Raw genomic sequence first — 9270 nt, 5'->3', positions numbered from 1 at the left:
TTATCCAGAGTGGTTGGATAACATAGTACCGGTCCCAAAGAAGGATGGAAAAGTATGGATGTGCATCGACTACAGAAACCTAAATAAGGCAAGCCCAAAAGATGATTTTCCCCTCCCTCATGTTGACATCCTTGTCGATAATGCTGCAGGACATGGCTTACTATCATTGATGGACGGGTTTTCAGGATATAATCATATAAAAATGGCAGAAGAAGATAGGGAAAATACATCTTTTATTACACCTTGGGGGACATTTTGCTATGTGGTAATGCCTTTTGGTCTTAAAAATGCTGGAGCTACTTATCAACGTGCAATGACTACTCTTTTTCATGACATGATGCACAAGGAGTTGGAGGTGTATGTAGACGATATGATTGCCAAGTCCGAAAAAAGAGAAGATCATCCATCAGACCTACAGAAGTTGTTTGACTGTCTCAGGAAGTACAAGTTGAGGCTTAATCCCAATAAATGTACATTTGGGGTTGATAGACACATTTTTGTGTCTGAATTGTCCTCAGTGTCTGTATTGTTAGTGCTTGATTTTTGTACTTATTATGGTGTTTTTATGGTTGCACAGGTGCTTTTGGAGAAATACACTTGTGTGGAAAAATTTGCTCGAAAAGTGCTAATTGGACCCCCAGAGAAAAGTACTAAAGGCACCCTCACTTTGGATAAGGGCACCCCAGGCACTCCAGCTGTTAAAGGCGCCCCTACTCTGGATAGCGGCCCACCTTCTTCTTCATTTCAAATACTCAAAATTGGCGGGAAATCTAGTTTCAAAAGACACAGAATTAGGGTTCCGATTTTTGAGGTGTTCCAGTGAGACTCAATAACTGAAATTGATTGGGAAGTTTTGATTAAGCATCACAGGTATGGTAGGGTCGTCAGAATCGATTAAGTTTGTCTGGATAATCGTTTGGGAGCAAATCAGGGAAGTGTTGTTTCTCTTGGAAAACCCGAGATGTTGTTTTGGATTTGGAAGTTATTTAGAGAGATTCAATCGATAAAATCTATTGTGTTGGGCTTGTTTCATCTAAACAGGATTGGTAAGTCCATCAAATTCGAAGCAATAGGGTTGCAACGTGGGATTGAAGTGAAACAGAGGTTGAATGATACTCGGGATTCTGTTGGGCTATGTTAGAAAGATTGCGAGTGTTTTCAACGTGTTGACTCATTCTTTCATGTGTTGGCAGCATGTTTGAAGCATTATACACTGGTTGACAGCGTCAAAAGACTAGAAAGGGAAGAAAATATTCCCGAGGATATATTCTTTACTGCCGAGTAATGGAAGAATTTTTGGAGTAATTGAGCGAGATTTCTTGGGGATGTTACCTATATAAAGGGTTCTGGTGTATCAGAGAGGGGGGCGGAGAGTTTGGGAGAGGTATAGAACATTACAGAGACGGGAAGATTCAAGTTGCAGAGAACTGCCATTTCTGCTGCTGTGAAGAACACGAAGAACATTAGACTGTAGGAGACAGTCGTTGTGCTACAGTGCCAACGACACTTCATTTTTATCGTTCTCTGTAATAGTTTGGATTGTAACAAATATAATTGTTACAAACCCGGATTTTATCATTTCCCTCTCATTTTTATCATTTGTAAACACTTTGAGCAATGAAATCAACTTTTGAGCGTGTTTTCAACATAATGAGCTAAACAATATTTGGGGCGATGGAGGAAGCCGTTGTTTCGGTAAAAGTGATACATTTCTACTTTTAATTAATTATAACAACTCTATTATGATTTTTGCATTGAACTCAAAATTGATTATATGATTTTGATTAGTTAGGTGTATTTTCTCTTGATAGAATATGCTTGCTTTAGGGTTTTGATATTCTATACTTGGATTAACATCTATTCTTTTGAAAATCTACATGTCTAGGCAATACTATTAGAATCAATTTGAATGTTGAGTTGCATAATTATTGTTTTATTAAATCACTAATATCGACCAATGGTGGAATCCTAGCCCCAGTCTCTCCATAATTTTCACAACACCTTTTTATTTGAGTTTATTATTTTAATTTATAAAATTTAAGTCTAAAAAATCTGCTTTCACAAGTCTTGAACGAACTCTATTACTACCACACTGTAAAAATACCATCAATATTTGGCGCCCCCGACGCGGACTTGTCTTTAGGCTAGAGTTTTTAGATTTATTTTTTTTAGGTTTTTATTTATTTGTTCTACTTTACGTTTTTGGGTTTTTGTCTTTTTACTACAGATTTTGGAATTTGGAGCGAAAGAAAAATTTGCCAAAACTTTTGGAGAATACTTAAAGATTTGGAGTTAAAGACAAAACAAAAAGAGCGAAAGAAAATTTAAAACAAATAGAGAAAATTTTATTAGATTTTGTTTTTATCTTTTTGATTTTTTTTTAGTTTTTAGAAATTATATTAGGATATTCTCTATTTTTGTATTTTTTTATTTATTTTTGCACTTCCCTATCTGGACTTTGGACTTGGACATTTGGACATTCTTTTATTATTAAACCCTACGGAAGGGTAGTATTAAATATTAAACTGTTTGCAGAGAAGGACGGCGATTACGATATCTCCTCGGCCCCTCGGGTTCGTACATGACATTGGAGTCGTGGCCCGAGTCGACTAAAGCGGTTCATCCCCCGTCTGGAACGGGAGGTAAGTTTATCTAAACACCCGTGAATCCCCTGTCAGCGGGTTTGCTGTATTCCTTCGTTTGCATATATGTCGAGGAACTGAATACGACTGCTTTAATTTCCTAGTAAAGGGCAAGGCCTGGCCATACAAGATAAGGGTTCGTATTTCATCACCGTTCTCTTCTTGCCCGCTTTAGGAAAACGATACCAAACGCGAACCCAAGCTTAAAATACTGACTAGAACGAGACCGATAGGGTAACGAGCTTAATAGGAAAGTCGTTCGAAAAATATTGGTTGCTCTTTTAAGCATACTTCGAAGTTCATGATGTTTTATGTAAGTTGAATGTGCCTCCTTGTAATGCCGGTGAGGCCTTGGGTATCAAAGCTCCACGCAGCTTCCCTCGTCTCTATTCAACTTACTTTAACTCGGATTGATTCCAGAGGGGTTTGCTCAGACTGTAACGAATTCGTTTTCGAAAGAATAAAAGCTGGTCTAAAAACAATCTAAGTGGAGCCATCATGATTTTTATTTGCTAGAAATCTTTAGGTTTTCTTTGGTGGATTCATCATGTTGTGTGTTTTCTTAGAACCTCCCTTCCATAGGATTTTTATTTTTAATTTTTGTTAGTGTATGCCCGAGGTCATTAGAGAACGGGCTTGGAAAAGAGACAATCTAGGTCGATTGATTAATGAAAAAACTAGTAGTTCTTCTTGTGGAAGCGGGGAGCTCGAAGACTCTTCTTTTGAGAGCCCCATTTTTGGAAACTTCAGTTTTGAGAATCTGTCTCTTCGTGAGGAAAGTTCCCCTAGTATTTCAGCTGTGCCAGCAATGGCTACTTTGAAATATTACATGTACCCAACTAGGACCAACCGAGAATCGTGCATTAAATTGCCAGCCTCTACGGCTAATTATGAGTTCAATCCTGGTATCCTTCAGATGGTCCCTATATTCTTAGGAAAAGACGATGAAAACCCTTACTTTCACATTAGGGATTTTGAAGAAATTTGTGGAACAATTAAGATTAAGGACCTTACTGATGAAGTCTTGAAACTTAGGATGTTCCCCTTTTCCTTGAGAGATAAAGCCAAGACATGGCTTAACAACCTACCATCTGAATCCATAGAAACATGGCAGGAACATATTGCTGCTTTTTATTTGAAATTCTACCCTAAGCATAAAACCACAGCTGTTAGGCAGAAAATTAGTTCCAGTATGCAACAAGAGGGAGAATCTCTTTATAGGTTTTTAGAGAGATTCAATGATCTCCTATCTGAATGTCCTAACCATGGGTTTGAGAAAATGAAACTAGTAGAGATTCTTTATGATGGTTTAGACTATTCAACCAAAGCCATGGTCGAATCTATGTGCGCTGGTGAGTTCACTAGTAAAAATGCCGATGATGCTTTTACCTTCTTAGGAGTTGTTGCTGAAAAATCCCAACAGTGGAACCTTGTGTTCAACCCCCTAAGAGACTCTTGGTCAATCAAAGTAGCACCAATATGGTAGATACAAGCTTTGGGTCAGATGCTAAGTTTGCTGCTTTATCTAGAAGGTTAAAATCTTTTGAATTGAATCAGTCTAAACATAGGTCTCTTGTTGAACCCGATGATAGGATTAGAGACTCTCAAGTCTCTAGTTTTGAAGTAGAACCCAATAGCTCGTTTTGGGAAGGTCAGGTTAGTGAAGAGCAATCCCACGCTGCTTATAACAATGCTAGGTTTGAGAACCGTCAGAAGTTTGACCCATACTCAGAAACCTACAACCCTGGTTGGAGAAACCATCCTAATTTTTCTTGGTCTAAGGGCCAGAATCCAGGTCAGTCTAGTAATTCTCAGCCTCCCCCAGATTTTGGTTATACTCAGAACCCTTCAGGTCAAACCCAGTTTCAGAACACTTCTGAGAAAAAGATCTCTACCTTAGAAGAAGCTCTTACTATGTTAGCAAAGAACCATGATATGTTATCAGTTAACCACCTTAGCTTTCAACAAGAAACCAGGCAGAATTTGAAGGATAATTCCCAGACTCTTGCTACATTAGAACTTCAAGTCTGCCAAATAGCTAAGTATTTAAGTGAGAGAGAAGATGGAGAGTTCCCTAGTTATACTGATCCTAACCCCAAAGGAGAGAAATCGTACAATCATGTGAATTCTGTTATAACCCTTAGGAGCGGTAAAACAGTATACAATAAGGTATCAAGCCTAGTGGACATACTGAAGTTCCACCTTCTACTTCCCAAGAGGAGCCCGTAGTTGAGGAAACTGAAACAGACTCTAAGGATTCCCAAGAAATTCCTGATAGGTCTACCTTTGTGCCTAGAGCCCCATATCCTCAGTTGTTAAACCCAACAAAGAAGGAGTCAACTTTCAACGAGATAATGGAAATATTTAAGCAGGTGAACATCAACATTCCTTTATTAGAAGCAATTAGGCAGATGCCTGCTTATGCCAAGTTCCTTAAAGATCTTTGTACAAGAAAGTGTAAGCTTAATGTTCATAAGAAAACCTTTTTAGCTGGTCAAGTAAGTTCAATTCTTCTAAACCAAACACCCCCTAAGTATAAGGACCCTGGATTCCCTACCATATCTTGTGCAATTGGTAACCACACTGTCGATAAGGCATTACTTGACTTAGGAGCTAGTGTTAACTTACTCCCGTATCATGTATACACCCATCTAGGTCTTGGTAAGTTCAAACCGACTAAAATGACACTACAATTAGCTGATAGGTCTGTCAAAGTCCCTCGTGCTGTCATAGAGGATGTTCTGATTGAGGTTGATAAGTTTATTTATCCAGTGGATTTTATTGTTTTAGACACCCAGCCAGTTTAGGACCCAAGTGCTCAAATCCCGGTGATTTTAGGTCGCCCATTTTTAGCCACAGCTAACGTTGTCATCAACTGTAGAACCAGAATTATGAACATATCCTTTGGTAATATGACCACTGAACTAAATGTCTTTAATGTTACTAGACAACATTTTGAGAATGATGATTTAGAAGAAGTGAATATGATTAGCACTTTAGTTCAGGATTTAGTTCAGGATAATTGGCATGAAACTTTACTGGGAGATCCTTTAGATGAATTTGAGGAAACCATTTTCTTAGACCAGATGTGTGAGCAATCTTTAGAAGAAGCCCTTGAGTATTTTAAAGACTCTAGGGACCCAGAAATTCAGGCAATAGTGTTAGGCCTTTCTGAGAGCAATGAAAACCCTAAGTTTGGGGGTACAGAACAAGAAGAAGCTCTTGAGTATTTTAGGGACTCTGAGGATCCAGAAATTCAAGCAATAGTTAGAGGTTTGTCTGTGAGTAGTGAAAACCCTAAGTTTGGGGGTAGTGATGGCTATTGTGATCGTCATGTATCCCTAATTAGAGTTCCTAACTTGGGACTCGAGCCTTGTGCATCGGAGATTTTACTTGAATATATTCAGACTCTGCAACCTGATCCTCCTGATACTATCCAGGAGGAAACCCAGGCATTAGAGGCCAGTATTTCGGATGAATCTCATTATCGAGACACACATATGAAGCTCAATTATGCGCCCCAGATAAACCCAGTTGTCTTGACAGAAACCTTAGATGAGAATGTTCTCCTTGTTTTCATTTTTCTGAACCAGTATAGTTGTCTCATATTTGTGTTAGCTCTATTTGGTCTTATGGACCCATAATTGTTTCGATTATTGGTATACGACTTTGGAAGGTGACAATTCTTTGTGAGGTATTTGATGTCTATCTAAAGACTTTAAATTTAGAATTTACCGGGAGGCTCCCTCGCTCATGCGAAACGGTAATATCCTTCCGTATCTCTTTTCCCTCAAATGGTAACAGTTTCTCCTTGTTCGTGCTTTTAATTTCATCTTTAGAACATTGAGGACAATGTTAGATTTAAGTTTGGGGGTAAGGGAGAAGCTTCTAGTGTCACATAATATCCGGTTAGCTAAGTTTACATACTTTTTCTCACCGAAAAGATGGAAATTAGAATTGCTAGTGATAACATTCTATTGAGACATTAGAGAAAAGGACATTGAGATCATTGAGACTTAGGAGAGAACATGTACCTTTTAGAGGGTAATCGTGATGGACCTAACCATCCATGATGGAAAGGCAATTAGGCCAGAAGGAAATGCCAGAAAGACAAAGCAACCTCACAATGTAGTCTTAGTTACTGGATTACGACTCTCTCTTAGTAGAAACTTATCATCATCAACAAGCGAAGCGACATCAAAATCTATGAAGAAGTTGAAGACGTCTAAGGTTTAGAAGCAACAATAGAAAAACAGAATTAAAAATCAAAGTTTAAGACTTAGTTACAAGAAGTTATACGATGTAAGTTGTTGAAGTTCATGATACCAAGACACTACAAGTTGTGAAGATCCAAGTGCTTAAAGTCCTTATTTCATGGCCATGTAAATTTTAGTCTTGTTATTACTGTGTTTTCAACAAAAAAAAAAAAAGATGAAATAAACTATGAAAAAAAAATGATGATGAAAAAAGAAAATCATCATTACGTTTTAATTAGATTTTTGTTCAATAAGGCCATAGGGAAGTAGAAATCTATAAGGAAGTTTCAACCAAGAAATCGAAGAGAAGAATTAATTGTCAAGGTTCTACAAGGTTCGAGAGTTTATCATCAACAGTTGAAGTCGAAGAAGATGTTGTTTCTACTGAGCCCTATGAGAGAGTCGAAGAGAGATGCATATTGGTTGCTTTGTTAGTCCGCTTTCCATTTGGCACAAGATCTTTCTAGCACTGGTCAACTCATCACACGTAATTAGTCCAGCTGTAGCAGACGTCCCTCTCAACTTTATCTCTCTCCTAATCTTATCCAGCTGTAAAGCGGGTGCATCTTACAATGTTTATCTAGCTGTATAGCAGATATCTCTTTATCTAGCAGTATTGCGGATGTGTCTCCCTTTTCTTTATTCGGCTATAGAGCGGAAACCCTTAGTTTCTCTAGCATTCTGGTTACTTGGCGATAGGTTGAGAATATGTATGTCCTCATAGCTCTTTGGATACTTGTGACCAATTAGAAGTCAAGGTTTTGTAGGTACACCTCTGGTAAACCCTCCCGAGATTATAACTCGGTCGCTAGGGCCACCTAGTGAGTTAGGATTCTATTTTCTAGATTAGTTTTGCTTGAGGACTAGCAAATAATAAGTTTGGGGGTATTTGATAGACACATTTTTGTGTCTGAATTGTCCTCAGTGTTTGTATTGTTAGTGCTTGATTTTTGTACTTATTATGGTGTTTTTATGGTTGCACATGTACTTTTGTAGAAATACACTTGTGTGGAAAAAGTTGCTCTAAAAGTGCTAATTGGACCCCCGAAGAAAAGTACTAAAGGCACCCTCACTTTGGATAAGGGCACCCCAAGCACTCCAGCTGTTAAAGGCGCCCCTACTATGGATAGGGCCTCACCCGCTTCTTCATTTCAAATACTCAAAATTTGGCGGGAAATCTGGTTTCAAAAGACACAGAATTAGGGTTCCGATTTTTGAGGTGTTCCAGTGAGACTCAATAGCTGAAATTGATTGGGAAGTTTTAATTAAGCATCACAGGCATGGTAGGGTCGTCGAAATCTATTAAGTTTGTCTGGATAATCGTTTGGGAGCAAATCAGGGAAGTGTTGTTTCTCTTGGAAAACCCGAGAATGTTGTTTTGGATTTGGAAGTTATTTGGAGAGATTCAATCGATAAAATCTGTAGTGTTGGGCCTGTTTCATCTAAACAGGATTGGTAAGTCCATCAAATTCGAAGCAATAGGGTTGCAACGTGGGATTGAAGTGAAACAAAGGTTGAATGATACTCAGGATTCTGTTGGGATGTGTTGGAAATATTGCGAGTGTTTTCAACGTGTTGACTCATTCTTTCATGTGTTGGCAGCATGTTTGAAGCATTATACACTAGTTGACAGCGTCAGAAGACTAGAAAGGGAAGAAAATATTCCCGAGGATATATTCTTTACTTCCGAGTAATTGAGCGAGATTTCTTGGGGATGTTGCCTATATAAAGGGTTCTGGTGTATCAGAGAGGGGGGCGGAGAGTTTGGGAGAGGTATAGAACATTACAGAGACGGGAAGATTCAAGTTGCAGAGAACTGCCATTTCTGCTGCTGTGAAGAAAGGAGACAGTCGTTGTGCTACATGCCAATGACATTTCATTTCTATCGTTCTCTGTAACAGTTTGGATTGTAACAAATATAATTGTTACAAACCCGGATTTTATCATTTTCCTCTCATTTTTATCATTTGTAAACACTTTGAGAAATGAAATCAACTTTTGAGCGTGTTTTCAACATAATGAGCTAAACCCAATCTTTGGGGCTATGGAGGAAGCCGTTGTTTTGGTAAAAGTGATACATTTCTACTTTTAATTAATTATAACAACTCTATTATGATTTTTGCGTTGAACTCAAAATTGATTATATGATTTTGATTAGTTAGGTGTATTTTCTCATGATAGAATATGCTTGCTTTAGGGTTTTGATATTCTATACTTGGATTAACATCTATTCTTTTGAAAATCTACATGTCTAGGCAATACTATTAGAATCAATTTGAATGTTGAGTTGCATAATTATTGTTTTATTAAATCACTAATATCGACCAATGGTGGAATCCTAGCCCCAGTCTCTCCATAATTTTCACAACACC

Source organism: Papaver somniferum, chromosome 5 (genome assembly GCF_003573695.1).
Source record: "Papaver somniferum cultivar HN1 chromosome 5, ASM357369v1, whole genome shotgun sequence".
NCBI lineage: Eukaryota > Viridiplantae > Streptophyta > Magnoliopsida > Ranunculales > Papaveraceae > Papaver > Papaver somniferum.
This window is presented reverse-complemented; position numbering follows the sequence as displayed.